The following is a 17,857-nucleotide window of genomic DNA, read 5'->3' as shown; positions in this document are numbered from 1 at the left end:
CAAAGTGCGAAGTAGCTAGCAGCCCCCCTCCCTCGTGTCGGCACGAAGGGAATCCTAAGCTATGAATGCATTGCCCCCCAACCGAGGTTCACCTACCAAAGTGCGAAGTAGCTAGCATCCCCCTCCTTCGTGTCAGCACGAAGGGAATCCTAAGCTATGAATGCATGCTCCCAACCGAGGTTCACCTACCAAAGTGTGAAGTAGCTAGCAGCCCCCCTCCCTCGTGTCGGCATGAAGGGAATCCTAAGCTATGAATGCATGCCCACCCAACCGAGGTTCACCTAGCAAAGTGCGAAGTAGCAGCTAGTAGCACCCCCCTCGTGTCACCACAAAGGGAATCCTAAGCTATGAATGCATGCCCCCCCAACCTAGGTACACCTAGCAAAGTGCGAAGTTGCACCCCCCCCACACACACTTTTAGTCGGCAAGCCAGAGAGGCATCTCTCACCAATATGGATCATAAAACGGACCACCAATAATCCACCTTGGTCATACAACCTCTCTCTTGTTGTTGGTCAAAGTGAAGGCCGTCCATGCGACCCCGAAGATGGGCTAGCTCGCCGATAATCATGCAAGTAGCTAGTCCTCGAAGACAACCACTTCATGCGTGTGGCCCAAACATATGTATGGAGAGGTGTGTTTTTGAGTAACAATGGAACAACTTTGATGTGGCACCATGATTTCGAACTAGAAATCCCCACACTGAGTGAGGGTTAGGTTGACGATGCATATGTATGTTAAACCACACTTCAAGCCAACGACGGGGATTCATGCATGCATGCATGCATAGTATATGCGCTCAAACTTAATTAGGTCTGAATCTCACCATGACCTATACTACGATAACACGAACAAAATGAAGAATCTGCCATGGTAACCTATCTTGTTGTCGGTCAAGGTGATCATGGATGTCCACGCAGGCCCATGAATATATAGGTTTGTCATTGATAACCACGCGAGGGAGTGTACCGTTCGAAGTCAAACACTACATGCATATGTGATGCGTGCATGCATGATTGAATACCGTTTCACAACATTGATGTGGCGCATGCGTAAAAAATCCTACACCAGCTCCCCACAGAGAGCGAGATCGGTTCATGACGTGTCGTTGTACTAGCCACTTCGACTCGATGGGTGGGATTCATGCGTACACATGCATGTGTGTGTGCTCAAACTGTATCATGCGTGTCATCCCAGAGCATGACCTATCTGTATATATATATATACCGTATTACAACAAAAAAATTAATCCCCTGCTATGTCAAATTAACCTCTCTTGTGTTGTCAGGCAAAAAGTAGTGCTGGACCAAGCAGGCCCATAGATGGAAAGCATTGATATCACTGATAACCGCTTAAGTGGGTGCGAGAGGACAACCACCACCGCTTTGCATGTGGGCCAAACATATATATGTTGAATACCAAAAATGCACAACCTTGATGTGCCACATGCCTCAAAAACCGTAAACCATGCACCCACACAGAGCGAGGTTCATGAAGCATACTACATATGATAGTACCCTTCCCCCTCTTCACCGCATACTATATGCTCTAGCTGTAATATGTACAACCCAAAAGAATCCTCATCGATGGTGAAATTAGTTAACCTCTCCCGATGTAGGTCAAAGTGATGCATGCATATGCATCGATGATGGCCTCGTGGGCCCACAGATGGAAGCGTCACACGTGTGTGTCCTAGCTAGGATAACCACCGCGTTCATGCATGTGGCCCAAAGAGGTGTTGTGTGATGTTTGAATAGCCAATTTCACCATTTTTATGTGGCACGTGCCTCAGAAACCAAAAAGTCCCGACACTGAGTGAGGTGTACTTGTTCACGGACGCGTACGTATAGTATATACGCTAGTCCCCTCCCACCTCTTCGACGCGTACTATATACCACCATAACACAAACAAAAAGATTCTACCTTGCTGGTCAAATTAACCTCACTGCCGGGTGTTCATCAAAGGGACGGACGACGACCTCGCGGGCCCACAGAAAGTGTCACACGCGACTATCGAGTGTCGTGTAGGACAACCATCGACTGCATGTGGCCAAAACATGTATGTATGGAAGTGTTGTGTAATGTTTTAAATAACGAACTCACGACTTTGATGTGGCACCGGCCTGCCTAAAAAAACGGCCAACCCACACGGTGGCTCACAACTCGTAGTGTACTAAGAGCCACCCGTCACCCCCGGACGCACACACCCACACAAACACCGCGAATCCACCGCAACTATTGTGCATGTTAAATTAATTATCCCGCGGTGAACATATGTTACCAAAGGAGGGACGTTTTAATTTCAAAAAAATCACAGAGATCATTAAGACGTTTTAGTACATTAATTGATAGATTTTCTATGGGTATAATGTGCAAAAATCAAATTTGAGCTACATGCACACGTGACAGTGCACCTAAATGGATTGCAAAAACACATGTGTATCACTGGGTGCATGTTTACTAACCCTGCAACAAATTTCAAACATTGGGAATCTTGATTTTTAAATTATAGTACATCCAAAACTTATTTGAAGTTCATGAAACTTATCGTGTTGTCATATGGACACCAATACAAAGTGGCATTGTACTTTTTTTGTCAAATTTGAGACCAGTTTTGATGTAATCTAATTACAAATGGGAGATTATTAATAATTGGGAACCAATATCCACAACGGATTATTTATTCGAACCGTGAGCATTAGACCAACAATGGATACGTGCCATGCTTCGGTTAAGCAATAAAGCGGCATCATTAATCATCCAAATAGAAATACAATATACGTGCCGTCGCGTGACTTGTGTGCCGTGTGAGCAGGCGTGAGTTGACGGGATGAATGCGAGCAGCCCGCCGTGCAGGCAGACCAGGAGGCGTGTGTGCAGGTGTGTGTATTGAAGGAGGCGTGCTCGCTGCGTAATGTCATTGGGAGGCGCGCGAGCAGCTGTGTGAAACTTTGGTAGGTACGCCAGCAGTCCGGTGCGCAGGCTCACCGGGAGGCGAGCCATCGGTTTGACAGCCACCCTCCTCTCTCCCACAACTCCCACTACTCCATATTAATGGTGCACCCGAGCGGCCGCACCCCCCATCCTCGCCACAGACACAATCCTCTCTCTCCGCTTGCATCCTCGACGCCGCTGTCAGTCCTCAAAGCCGTCAGTGTATGAGGATGCCGCCGAAGCGCCCCATCGGAGGGAGTGGCGACGCTGGGGCTGCTAAAGCACCGGACCACGGCGTGGAGATGGAGACAGAGGTTGCCGTCACCGCCGCCGAGTTATCACTGCACCGTGACGTCGTCGACGGCGTCGAGCTTCCACAGTCGGAGGCGGAGTTCCACACCGACTCTGCTGACACCCCGACGACGACTTCGACGACGACTCCGGCGACGACTCCGACGACGACGGACATCTGGTTAGTCATCTATACCCATTTATGTGTCAAATAGATCATAGGGTTTCTCTGCTTACTACTGCCCCCCTCTTTTTGGAATAGAAATCCTATGGTTATGTTTCTCCCAATCCATGAAATCTGAGTAAGTTTTGTTAGATCTGTGTAGTGTATTGATTGTTTGAATGGTAAAAGTGATTAGTGATTAGTTGTTTCATCTGTGCAAATGATTTCTGCTAGTAATCCGACTAGGGTTAGTGTTCATGCTAATAATTCCTAGCCAGGACTTGACAATTGATTTTGAATGACCTACATATGTTTGTGCCATTATTTTCTTCAAGATTGGTCTGTACATAGACGACTGTGCTTAAAAATCGAACCATAATCTCTGTATATGTATAAATAAATAGCCATAAATTCCTAATCCTACTTCACGGCATGTAATCTTTGATTTGATGCCAAATTTGTTTTACTATTTGTATAGGTGATGTCTGACGATGTGGACAGTGAGGATGAAGATGTCCAGAGGAGGTACAAGAGGAAAATCCCGAGGGAGCTTTATGCAGGAATGAACAACAGGCGTATTTGGACCTGGAACGGCGGCTATCGATGCCCATTTTGGAACCACAAGCTTCATGTCGCGTATCTAAGTGTTCTGGCGCATGCAAGAGGACGGGCAATTGGATCCTTCAAGCAAAAGTATTCTCGCAGGGTGGCGCACGGCGCGTACGCCGAGTACCTAGAGAAGCTTCAGGATCATGTCGGCATGTGAGATGAGATGTGGGATCGAACTATGTACGCTTGAGTATGCTTAATGACGGTTGAACTATGTACTTATGGTTGAACTATGCTTGTGTACGTGTACGCTTATTATCTATGTCTGAGTATGTTTAATCTATGTTTACTTATGTCTAACCGTGGGATATGGATGCAATCAGTTCGGTTGATGGAGTCTACCTCCGTCCTGGTTTATTGGTCTCCTTTTGTAATTTGTGTTAAATTTTGACCAAAGGTTTAACTGAAAAATGTTAGTGCAGGTCAGTAAACATTATATCGTTGGATGGGTATTTGAGCATACTGTTCAATGATATAATTTTTGGCGACATGCATAACCATTTCTTAGTTAAATATTTGGTCAAAATTAGAAAGGGGGCCAATAAACCAGGATGGAGGTAGTACGTCAATCACACACGGTTCCCAAAATTGGAACCATGTACAATGACTTTCATTTTGCGTGTTGCGTCAATCACACACGGTTGTCTCTAGCAAACCGTCGCTGCCAAAATTCTTTTTTGGACAGAAAACCCTCACCACCAAATTCAAAAAAGAAAAAAGAAAACCCTCACCATCCTGATGTCACAAAAACCCTCTCCCCGCCCGCCACCCCCCTCCGGTCCCAATTCACACCTGCAGAAGTTCCTCCGCGTCTATGCATGGCACCGCCTATCGCAGTGGTAAACACTTAGCTCGACGCCTACCGCCACCGCCAGGCTGCCAGCAAAGCCCACTTCATTTCGCCACTTCCGCTTGCCGCCGCCTATCGCCATCGACTTTCTCGACGCTGCTCGCGGTCGACCTAGCTCCGCTCGGTTGGGGAATCTGCTGTACTGAGGGTTCTTTCTCATGGAAAAATAGGTAACTAATTTAATGAGATATTATTTCATCTCTTATCCCAGTTCATCTGCCTCCTTTAATCACCTGGCCGAAATCGCTGTGAATTCATTTTTATTCGAGCTGATTTGAGGGTTTCTTCCGTTCATAGAGTGTATAGTGCACGGACACATCAGGACCTTGCGGCCGTCGCCAGACATTCCATCTCACCGTACCAGATGACTTGAGGATCCGCCCGGTATGTTCAATCTCACCCTAAATCGGCTGGCATGGCCTACTTTCCTGAACATATTCTAAATATTACTACATTTGGATAAAAGGTGCCACCTGCACCATATACGTCAAAGGGGATTTCCCCCCTCTTCTTTCTATATTAGGCAAATTAATGATGTATTGTTCTTTCGATTACTCTCATATTTCCATGACATCATGTTTAACCTATCTGTTTAATTAGAAATCTTTGTCCATCGATTTCAACTGCTGTATAGTTCTTTCAATTTGGGACCATATTTGCATCTTACCATATTTTCTTTAACAATCCTACCATTTTTTTGCAGCGCGTCCCATGCTATGCAACAGAATCTGTAGTGCACAATCTTTCCCTTTACATAAATCAAGACTGCAGGGATGTCATACTGCACACAAACCATGGATTTACAATCGTTGCTACTGTAAGACTTGATGAACGTGGTGACCCCTATTTTGGCATTGGCTTTTGGAGAGAAATTGCTAAGTTTTATGAACTGCAAGTTGGCAATGGGATTGCACTGCACATAAAAGGGCCTGGTCATGTGATATATGGTAACTTCCCCGACGATATCATCCATCCAGACTTCGTTTGAAGTAAGTTTTCTTTGCAACTATCTGCATGTTGACTTACCCAGCAATATCAAATCAATTGTGTAGTATTTAAGCAACCAACTGTTATTCCCTTTTCTTACTATACTACGAAGGTGGAGAACAGGGCTGCCAACAAGCAGAGGCGGGGTGAGCTAGAACCGCAAGCGAGTCCAGCGGACCTAGACTTCATCAGCAGCCTCCCCGATGATATGTTGACAGTCATCATCTCCCTCCTGCCAATCAAATATGAGGCGCGGAAAACCGCCCTTTCCCGGCGGTGGCGCCCCCTATGGAAGTCCAGCCCTCTCCACCTCATCGACACCCACGAGCTCTGCCATGGCTATCGCAAAAGCTTGTACGCGTTCTCCAAGATCCTCGGACGTCACCTTGGCCCAACCAGAGGCCTTAGAATGGGCAAGTTCCGTTCCAACGGCAAGGACCCAGCCAGGCTTGATGACTGGTTCCGATCCCCCGCCCTAGATCAGCTTGAGGAGCTCATTTTTGATGATGGGCAGTTGCGGTCGCTGCCAACGTCCGCACTCCGCCGCGCGCCCACGCTGCGCGTCGCCAAGTTCAGGAACTGCCATCCTCCCTTAATGACGTGCCTGCTCTTATTATACCATGACTGAATCACCTCGAGCTCGTCGCCGTCTGCCTCTCAAACGGTGACATGGAGCGCCTGCTCCGTGGTTGTACTGGACTCGAGTACCTTCATCTTCAGGCGATGAATGGCTTGAGTACCTTCCACATCACCTCCATGACTCTTTGATGAGGACATTGTCGGTGTCAAAATTGGTGGATCTCGGGTAGGGGGTCCCGAACTGTTCGTCTAAGGCGGATGGTAACAGGAGGCGGGGGACACGATGTTTACCCAGGTTTGGGCCCTCTCGATGGAGGTAATACCCTACTTCCTGCTTGATTGATCTAGATGATATGAGTATTACAAGAGTTGATCTACCACGAGATCGTAGGGGCTAAACCCTAGAAGCTAGCCTATGGTATGATTGTTCTTGTCCTACGGACTAAACCCTCCAGTTTATATAGACACCGGAGGGGGCTAGGGTTACAGAGAGTCGGTTACAAGGGAGGAGATGTACATATCCGTATTGCCAAGCTTGCCTTCCACGCCAAGGAGAGTCCCATCCGGACACGGGACGAAGTCTTCAATCTTGTATCTTCATAGTCCAACAGTCCGGCCAAAGCATATAGTCCGGTTGTCCGAGGACCCCCTAATCCAGGACTCCCTCAGTAGCCCCCGAACCAGGCTTCTATGATGATGAGTCCGGCGCGCAGATTGTCTTTGGCATTGCAAGGCGGGTTCTTCTCCAAATTCTGAGTACCTGTTGAGTAGTGTTCGGCTTCCCATAAACGTTGCACTCCTCAGCTTCCATGCCTAATAACGGCTATCTTCCACGTGTCGAGCGAATGCGAGAAGCCAGGGCATTTTTATATTTGCCACCCTAGCCCTGTGAGTAAACCGTCTATTAAAGAGACGGGGATTCTTAGATCCATATCACACCATCCTCCCACAGCGAGTATCCATCGGAGCGCGCCTGGCAAAATCCATTCCATCATGGCCGGCCAGCGCAGCTCCTCCTCTCGCTCCCGTAGCCCTAAGCACGGCGATTGGAAGAGGTGTTTCGTCCCTCACAGCCAATTAGTAGAGTTATAGACCCAGGTATTTCTCCCTCTAGCGTATATGGTTCCCGTTCGAGCCGGGCTCGCCACCTATAATGGCGGGGAGCAAGCGGAGAGGTCCCCAAACCCATCCAAGGGGGAGCGGGTATGCCTTGTCCCTTATTTACTAAGGGGACTCGGATTCCCAATCCATCCGTTCCTCCGCTGGCTCCTGGAGTTCTACGGCCTCCAGTTGCATAACTTTACCCCCGCTTCCATATTACACATCGCTGGCTACGTTGCCCTTTGCGAGCTGTTTCTGGGCTGCGAAGCTCATTTCGAGCTATGGAAGAGGCTATTCTGCCTCGTGCCCCGTACACAGAAGGGGTCAATATATCAAGTGGGCAGAGCCGAAATATGGCGCATCGCCGGGACCGGATACCTGTCCGTTACCCCGAAGAAGACGTCCGAAGACTGGCCTTCGGAGTGGTTTTATATGGAGGACGTTCCCCTTCTAGATCCTATTCTGATGGGCCTCCCTGAGTTCGGCAACGCCCCTTTGAAGAAACGCCGCAGCTGGTGCCCTCGGAGCCCCCAGGAGGAAGATAACGGAGAAGTCCTTTACCTGATGGGCCGGGTAGAGATGCTAGCCAAATCAGGATTGACAATAACCGATGTTATGTCCATATGTATAATGCGGGGGTTGCAGCCACTTCAATATAGGGGACAACCCATGTGGCACTTCAATGGAGAAGACGATGCCACCCGCTGCGGTCGTAAAGGTCAGGACTCCGTCGCTGCCCTAGCGAAGATACTGTCCGATTTGTATAAAGGAGAAGAAGAGGAGTTCCCCCGTATTAAGCCACGGGACGGATTCTCCATGTACAACCCCCCAAGCTGGGTGAGCTGCTAGTTTCCACTCCAGACCTCTCCGCATTCTATGTCATAAGTATTTACCTTGCTATTTCATAGCAGGAACTGCGAAAAGCTGTGAGGGAGGTCCACAGCCCGTCTCCAGAACCAGAGGACCCTGACCGGGCCCTCGACCCCGGACTCGAAGAAGATCCGGACACATTTGTGGAGCTCATCGACAGAACGTTCTATCAGTTGAGTTGTGACGGTACCTTGGTGGCTATCATAGCCGATTATCCTGGACTGCTCCCCGCATCGCATGTAAGTAAAACCGGAGCCCTAACTTCCAAGAAGGATCCCTTTTTCTGCACTTCACCTACCGCACACATATGGTGTTTTACAAGGAAGGCCCTCGGGACGCCATGCCAAACCCGCAGTGACTCGCCAACAAGGGGCACCGAAGCCGGGTAGGCTTAAAAGGAAGGCGGTCAGGACTAAGACGCTGTCGCAGAGGTACGAAAGAGAATCCCGCTCCGTGGTGGTCGTCTTTTAAAATATAATAACGCCCATGTTTCCTGGTAGGAAAAACGCTCACCGGACTATATCCGGAGAGGTTGCCGGTCACGCCTCCACCAGTCGGGCTCCAGGGCGGGACATAGAGGCGGACACTAACATGGGGCCAATGCCGGATGTTCCTCCTACAGAGGATACGGATAGGCTATCCGCTACAAATTCCAAAGTGGAGAGCGCCATGAATCATAGGCGTCGCTGGGCCGTACTCCGTGACGCTTGTTTCTCCCAAGAGGCGTTCGATGCCTTGAACTCAGGAGACGCGTACATCCGAGCTGCTCAAAATGGTATTGGCAGAGCCACGGACCAGTATGTAAAGGATATACGGGTAAGAAAATCTAATAATTATGTATATCAGTAGCCCCTGAGACTTGAAATAGTTGGCACAACTGATTTAAGGATCATTGTTTGCATAGGTTCTTACGGAGAAGAATACCCAGTTGTCTCAAGAGCTGGAGGAGTGCAAAGCCTAGCTTCAGGCCGCCATTGCCGCAATGAAACAGTCCGGGAAGGCCCCATCAGGTAACACTTGCTTTCATTGCAAAGAATGTCATGTACCAGGTAGTATGCGTCATGCGTGCAAATCTAACAATAGATACTGCAGATGACTCTGGAGTGAATCCGGAGTCCATGCCAGGGGATGCGCAACGTGCTAATCAACAGCTAAATGCTGGGGAGCGCGTGCTTACACGGGTTAGGTAGGAGAAAAACGATCTCCAAGATGCTAATATCCAGCTGGGTGTGGAACTGAAAGATATTCGAGCCCAGCTTGCTGACTCCGTAAAGGAGAATAAGCGGCTTCGACGCGACATTTTCAGTAAGGCTTGAACGAACTTTTAAAGAGTTTGGCGAAGAAGCCGACTAACAGAGTTATGTTTGCAGGTATGCTGACGGGTCGTCCTGCGGAGGAGATGCCCGGGTCTGCGGGTGATCTTCTGCCAGAGCTCTCACAACTGCACGAGCAAGTTCGGCAGGTGATGCAGGGTATTGCCCAAGCCTTGTGGCCATCCGCCTCCCCACCAGGAGGCATGGGGGAGCTTATAGAGAAGCTCCAGGGAGCGCGGCGGCGCTTCCGATTATGGAAGATATCGGCTTGCCGAGAAGTTGCGAGGGAAGCATGGGCCATGGTGAAGACGCGATATACCAAGGCTGACCCGAACCACATGGCCGAGGTCGGACCTGTGGGGCCCGATGGGAAAGGGATCCCCGTCAGTTTGGTGTATGTCCAAGTAGAATTAGCCACGAAGTATTCCCAATAGGATTGTAAGTTAGACAGCCTGTTGGATGGTATAGAAGAAGAATTTAGTCAGTCTAAGTGACTGTGTACTTCAAGTGACATGTATTGTCCCTAGCCGGATTGTAAATCATTTGTCATGGCGGACCTTTTCGCTTCGACCTCTGGACCCGACAGTCCGGAGTGTATCCGAATAGCCACTCAGTTATGTACAAACCGGGGTATGCGTGGAAACCAGGCGTAGGGGTCATAAGTGCTTGAACAGACAAGTACCCAACTAGCTATGTTATATTACATGGATAGTAAGAAACATCTTCCAGGGAGAATAGTTCCGTTAAGGGTTCCTTTCCCTGGGTACGCATGCCCTAATGTGCATGTCCGAGCTGCGAAAAGAAACGCAGGATATAAACATCTGGGGGCATGTATTTACAATAAGTAATGGTCATCTTTTGTTCACCGACCGAGTATTCCCTTAAGAACGCTAGCTTTCGGCTTCACCCAGTCTGAGGTACGCATCCGGCTGACCCGACAGTAACAATCACAGAGGTGCTCCCCTTATGCCCTAGCCGAATTAACGGGAACGTAGGTCATATCGATGCATATAATGGCGAAAAAAGGTCCATGCGGAAGAATAACACATGTGTGGGGCATAGAGCCCAGGAGATAGTTATATTAAGCTTCTGTATAAGAAGCCCCCAGGTATCATGAGCGCAGCTAGCGCGTCAAGATTGTGTAGTCAAGACACATTTTAGCCTTTTAAGGCCTTGAAGAAAAAAGGGGAAGAAAGAAAGAAAAGACAGATAACGCATATACAAAAAATTGACAGAGGTAAGGAGACGAACACCGAGTCCGGCGCTAGGCGTAGAACCTTCGGAGCCTGGCTGCGTTCCATGGGTTTGGCTCGAGTTGATTGTCCGATGCATCCCGCAGACGGTATGCTCCACCGGTCAGAACTTGGTCAATAACGAAGGGACCTTACCATTTGGGCTTGAGCTTGTTCGTTTTCTTCTCCAGTAGGCGTAGAATGAGTTCGCCAACGTTATAAGTTTTGGCCCGTACTTCTCTGCTTTGGTACCTTCGAGCCTGTTGCTGATAGAATGTGGAACGGGCTTTTGCCACGTCACGCTCCTCCTCCAGGGCGTCCAAACTGTCCTGCCGATCAAGCTCGGCTTCTTTCTATTCGTACATGCGCACTCGAGGTGAGTCATGAATTATGTCGCAGGGTAGTACTGCCTCTGCGCCGTACACCATAAAAAACGGTGTGTATCCGGTAGTGCGATTCGGCGTGGTCCGCAGCCCCCATAGTACGGAGTCAAGCTCCTCTACCCAGTGCGTGTTTGATTCCTTCAAGGAGCGCACCAATCTAGGTTTAATGCCGCTCATAATAAGACCGTTTGCTCGTTCGACTTGACCGTTAGTTTGCGGGTGATAGACAGAAGCATAATCGAGCTTCATGCCCATGTTGCTGCACCAAAGTTTTACCTCATCGGCTGTAAAGTTCGAGCCGTTGTCAGTGATGATGTTGTGGGGAATGCCATAACGGTGTACAACCCCGGATATGAAGTCTAACACTGGTCCGGATTCGTCCGTTTTAACTGGTTTGGCTTCTATCCATTTGGTGAATTTATCCACCATGACCAATAAGTGTTTTTTCTTACGGCTTCCACCTTTAAGGGGTCCAACCATATCCAGCCCCCAGACCGCAAAGGGCCAAGTAATGGGGATTGTTTGGAGAGTGGTAGGCGGCATATGGCTTTGGTTTGCAAAAAGCTGGCAACCGACGCAACGTCGAACGAGGTCCTGTGCGTCTGCTCGGGCCGTCGGCCAGTAGAAACCTATACGGAAGGCCTTGCTTACAAGGGCCCGAGCTGCGGCGTGGTGGCCGCCAAGTCCAGCATGAATTTCTGCCAAAAGCTGCCGCCCTTCCTCTTCGGAGATGCACCTTTGAAGGACGCCGGTAGCGCTTTTCTTATAAAGCACTCCCTCATGGACCTTGTAGGCTTTAGACCACCGCACAATGCAGCACGCCTCGTTTGGGTCCTCGGGTAGTTCCTGCCTAGTTAGGTAGGCCAGGAATGGTTCTATCCACGGGGCAATGACAGCCATTATTACGTGGGCGGACGGTGTTATTTCGGTGGCAGAGCCTCCGATTATGCCAGAGTGTTCGGTATCTGTTGTTGTGGCCGGGTCCGGACTATTATTACCGGTCTCCCCTTCCCATACCACGGATGGCTTAAACAGCCTTTCCAACAAGATATTAGGTGGGACGGGGTCGCGCTTAGCGTCGATGCGGGCGAGGACATCCGCTGCCTGATTGTTTTCTCGAGCCACATGGTGGAATTCAAGCCCCTCGAATCGAGTTGACATTTTGAGGACGGCGTTGCGATAAGCTGCCATTTTTGGATCCTTGGCGTCGAAGTCTCCATTTATTTGAGATATTGCGAGGTTCGAGTCCCCACCCACCTCCAGGCGCGGAATGCCCATGGAGACTGCCATCCGGAGACCATGCAACAGGGCCTCATATTCGGCCGCATTGTTGGAGTCTGAGTATAGTATTTGGAGTACGTATTGGACTGTATCTCCGGTGGGGGACGTCAGGACGACGCCAGCCCCCAGACCAGCCAGCATTTTAGAGTCGTCAAAGTGCATAATCCAATTGGTGTACGCGCCGTACTCTTTAGGGAGTTCGGCTTCTGTCCATTCGGCGATGAAATCGGCCAGTCCTTGTGACTTAATGGCTCGCCGTGGTTTGTATATTATGTCGAACAGGAGGAGCTCAATAGCCCATTTAGCAATCCGACCCGTGGCCTCGCGGTTGTTTATTATGTCGTTGAGTGGCACTTCCGAGGCCACCGTAATTGAACACTCTTGAAAGTAGTGTCGTAGTTTCCGGGATGCCATGAAGACCGCATATGCTATCTTTTGATAATGTGGGTACCGTGATTTGCATGGAGTGAGGACAGTGGATACATAGTATACCGGCTTTTGAAGCGGGAACGTATGTTCGTCCATCTCTCGTTCGACGACGAGCACTGCGCTTATGACTTGGTGTGTTGCCGCTATATATAGCAGCATTGGTTCGCCGATGTTAGGTGCGGCCAAGATTGGGTTCGCGGCCAAAACGACCTTCATTTCTTCTAATCCGACCGTGGCCGCATCCGTCCACTCGAAGTGTTCGATGTGTCGCAGAAGGTGATAAAGGGGTAGTGCCTTTTCTCCTAATCGGGAGATGAAGCGGCTTAAGGCAGCCACACATCCTGTTAGTTTCTGGATTGGCTTGAGGTCTGTTGGGATAGCCAACTGTGACAGAGCTCGGATTTTAGTCGGGTTTGCTTCAATTCCTCTGTTAGAGACGATGAAGCCTAAGTGCTTTCCGGCGGGCACGCCGAAGACACATTTTTTCGGATTGAGCTTGATGTCATATGTTCGGAGATTGTCAAACGTGAGCCTCAAGTCGTCTATTAAGGATTCAACGTGTCTGGTTTTAATGACCACATCGTCTACGTATGCCTCCACTGTTTTGCCAATCTGTTTCTCCAAGCATGTCTGAATCATGCGTTGATAGGTTGCACCGGCGTTTTTGAGCCCGAAAGGCATGGTGTTAAAACATAAGGGGCCATATGGAGTGATAAATGCCGTTGCGGCTTGATCGGACTCCGCCATCTTAATTTGATGGTATCCGGAGTATGCGTCAAGGAAACACAATGAGTCATGTCCTGCGGTAGCGTCGATAATTTGATCGATGTGAGGGAGGGGGAAGGGATCCTTTGGGCAAGCCTTATTAAGTTCCTTGAAGTCGACTCATAGGCGCCAGGATTTTTCCTTCTTTGGTACCAGCACCAGGTTTGCTAGCCAGTCCGGATGTTTTATTTCTCGAATGAATCCGGCCTCTAGTAACTTGGCTAACTCCTCTCTCATGGCCTGTCGCTTAGGCTCAGAGAAGCGCCGAAGAGTTTGCTTGACCGGCTTGAATCCCTTTAGGATGTTAAGGCTATGCTCGGCCAGCCTGCGTGGGATTCCTGGCATGTCCGAAGGATGCCGGCGAAGATGTCCAAATTCTCGCGCAAAAACTCCCGTAATGCAGCATCTACTGTGGGGTTTAACTGTGCCCCGATAGATGCTGTTTTTGTAGGGTCCGTTGTATGGACTTGGAATTTGACTATTTCATCCGCTGGTTTAAAAGAGGTGGAGTTGGATCTTTTATCGAGTATCACATCGTCCCTGTCCACTGTGGAGCGCAGCGTAGTTAATTCCTCGGCCGCGAGGGCTTCGGATAACGCCTCGAGGGCCAGTGCGGCTGTTTTATTTTCGGCGCGGAGTGCTATGTCCGGATCACTAGCTAGAGTGATGATTCCATTGGGTCCGGGCATTTTGAGCTTCATGTACCCGTAATGGGGTATAGCTTGGAAGATCGTGAATGCCTCCCGCCCTAGAAGGGTGTGGTATCCACTATTGAACGGGTCCACTTGGAATGTAATTTCTTCGGACATATAATTCTCCGGCGTGCCGAATACCACATCTAGTGTGATTTTGCCAGCACATCGTGCCTCCCGACTAGGGATGATTCCTCTGAAGGTCGTGCTGCTTTGCTCAATGCGGCTTCTGTCTATTGCCATTTTTCAAAGGGTCTCCTCATAAACGAGGTTTAGTCCGCTGCCGCCGTCCATGAGCAGTTTAGTAAGCCGGAAGCCGTCCACAATTGGACTAAGGACCAAGGCGGCTGGTGCTCGGGCTGTTCGGAATTTAGGTTCGTCACTGGCATTGAAGGTGATAGCCGTGTCGCTCCATGGATTTATTGCTGCCACGTGGCAGACTTCGGCAAGGCTGCGGAGTGCTCGCTTATGCCTGTTATTTGAGGCGAAGGTCTCGAAGACTGTCAATACTGTATTGTTGTTCACCACGGGATGGTTCTCTGCGGTGTTGTTGATGAGGATATCCTCACCGCTCTTGGCCACCTGCCGGAGTACCCAACATGCTCTAAGGCTGTGTGTTGGTATGGTATCCACTGTACTGTGAATTTTGCATGGCCTGTTGAGCCATTCCTCCAATACGGTTCCACGCCCTGTAGTGGGCTTTTGTTTCTTTGTAATTAGATCAGGTGACTTATGAGAGTACGCCCTTTTAGTTCGGACGGGGGGTTTAGTGAGAGCAGGAGGATCCCAGAATTGTGTTTGGGTTTTCCAGGCGCTTTCCATCGCATAGTACTTCTGTACTATGGCCGCCAAGTCAGCGAAGTGTGCTATGTCACGGCGACTTATGGCGTTGAGGATTCCCTTATCCGTGCAGTTTTTGCAAAAGAATGAAATTGCGTCTCCCTCGCGACAGACCTTGACCTTGCTCATTACAAGGAGCAATCTGGCCCAATAGTGATGTACTGTCTCTTGGGGCTCTTGTCTAATGTGGGAAAGATCACTTATATCTGGGTGGGTGGGTAGATTTAGGTCCGAACCCTGACCCGATCTGAGACCCGGGAGCGGCGGAGTTTCCGATCTTGAAAGTTCGGGCTCCGGTTTGTTGCCCAATAGGTCTGGCCCGCTGTCTGATTCTAGGTTCAGATCTTGGCCCATGTCCTCCCGTAGACGGGTATCCGGACATAGCTTGTCCTCAGGATAGAGGAAGAATCGCTGCGTTGCTCCTCCACCACCGCTATCTGATGGGTGATCGGCGGACAGTTAATCTCCCTTTGGTCGGGTGTAAGCCCGATCCGATCATAGTCTGTAGCGACTCCCAAGGTGGCGATGCGATCCAAGAGCTCATTCAAAGAAGAGAGCTCCATTGTATCCATCTGCTCGGCGAATTCCGAGCCGACGTGGAGACTGTTTTTGATGACCCGAGAAGTCATCGTCGGCGCAGCGGCCGAACGGGCGGTCATGACGAAGCCGCCTAGTCGGAGAGTTTGGCCTACAGCCAGGGCTCCCCCAGAGGTGATGTTGTCCTTGACAACGAGACGAGCCATCTCTCCTTACGACGACGGCATAGTGGAACTCTCAATGAAAGCACCAATGCCGGTGTCAAAACCGGCGGATCTCGGGTAGGGGGTCCCGAACTATGCGTCTAAGGCGGATGGTAATAGGAGGCGGGGGACACGATGTTTACCCAGGTTCGGGCCCTCTCGATGGAGGTAATACCCTACTTCCTGCTTGATTGATCTTGATGATGTGAGTATTACAAGAGTTGATCTACCACGAGATTGTAGAGGGTAAACCCTAGAAGCTAGCCTATGGTATGCTTGTTCTTGTCCTATAGACTAAACCCTTCGGTTTATATAGACACCGGAGGGGGCTAGGGTTACACATAGTCGGATACAAGGGAGGAGATCTACATATCCGTATTGCCAAGCTTGCCTTCCACGCTAAGGAGAGTCCCATCCGACACAGGACGAAGTCTTCAATCTTGTATCTTCATAGTCCAACAGTCCGGCCAAAGCATATAGTCCGGCTGTCCGAGGACCCCCTAATCCAGGACTCCCTCAGACATCACTAACAAAGATACACCCATAGCCCCTACTGATACATATACTGGACCAATTACTAGAGCTCGCGCACGCGAATTAAATTACCAGGTACTTTTGTTTCTTGGTAATAATTCTAATGTTCGTGAGAATATGATGCTGCCTAAATTGGATATGTTTGTCTTGCTTACAAATGAAGGGCCTAACTTCGACAAGAAGGATGATCATTGGAGCAAGATCAAACATGGAGATGATGGCATGCGCAAGGGGAACAAGAACAGAGTTACAAGTGATGATTTCAGGACTTTGAAGCCACCATAATGAGTGCCTGAAGCCCTGGACGAAATATACAAGATGCCACTTCATAAACTCCGTCCAGAGGCTATTATAGGTGATGTGTCCCCTTATTATTGGGCCAGTCCCATGTAATTTCGAAATACTTGAGTATAGGCTGTTTTTAGAGTCCGTATATGTGGGGAGACAAGAGTTAGGGTTGGTTTCGGACCCCTCTTCCAAGGGCCACAAAATTCCCCCCTCTTCCTCCATATATATAGCCCTTAGGGCGTCGTTTAGGCTTTGGGTTTTGTTTAGATTAAAGTTCACAATAGCTGAAACTTCGCGTACTTCGTTTGTGTTCAACGACCAGACAAAGGCGTCACAGAACCCCACATTGATCAATAAAGCTTTCCTCTTATATTCGCAATATCCAGATTGCAATCTTAGTTTCTTGCTTGTTCTTCGTTTGCCTGCAGGAAATAGACCTTCGTGGTCAGGTTGATCGTGCTCTGGCGTGGTCCATAACCTCTCGAAGTTGGTTTAGCGATTGCTAAGGCGCGATGTCCTCGCACGTTCGTAGTCGGATCGTCAAAGTAGACTTCCTCCAAAACAATAGCCACCATCTCATCGAAAGACGGGACACCTTTGCCTCGATCACTCTTCGGACTATTTATGTGTGTTGCTGGTGCGACAGGAAGACATCACAAGATGTGTACCATGGTATGATCATTGAGGACACACTTGCACTTGAGAGATTATTTGTAGTTGATCAAGAAGGTCCAACAAGAATCAATGTCATTTCTGCGCCGAAATTGACAGTGGTGGGCTACTCATCTGACAAATACTCCGAACTTGTAAATTGGATCCACACCCGTTCAGGTACAACATCCGCCTTCTACCTCTCCTTCTACAAATTAACATTATTTCCAATTTTGAAGATGTGTGTTCGTCTATCATTCAGAAAATGATTCTGACAAGCTTGACCCCGAAACTGCGCACAGTGAAGGTCTTGGCACTAGAATCT

Source organism: Aegilops tauschii, chromosome 6, assembly GCF_002575655.3.
Source record: "Aegilops tauschii subsp. strangulata cultivar AL8/78 chromosome 6, Aet v6.0, whole genome shotgun sequence".
Classification (NCBI taxonomy): domain Eukaryota; kingdom Viridiplantae; phylum Streptophyta; class Magnoliopsida; order Poales; family Poaceae; genus Aegilops; species Aegilops tauschii.
Note: the sequence above shows the minus strand (reverse complement) of the source record.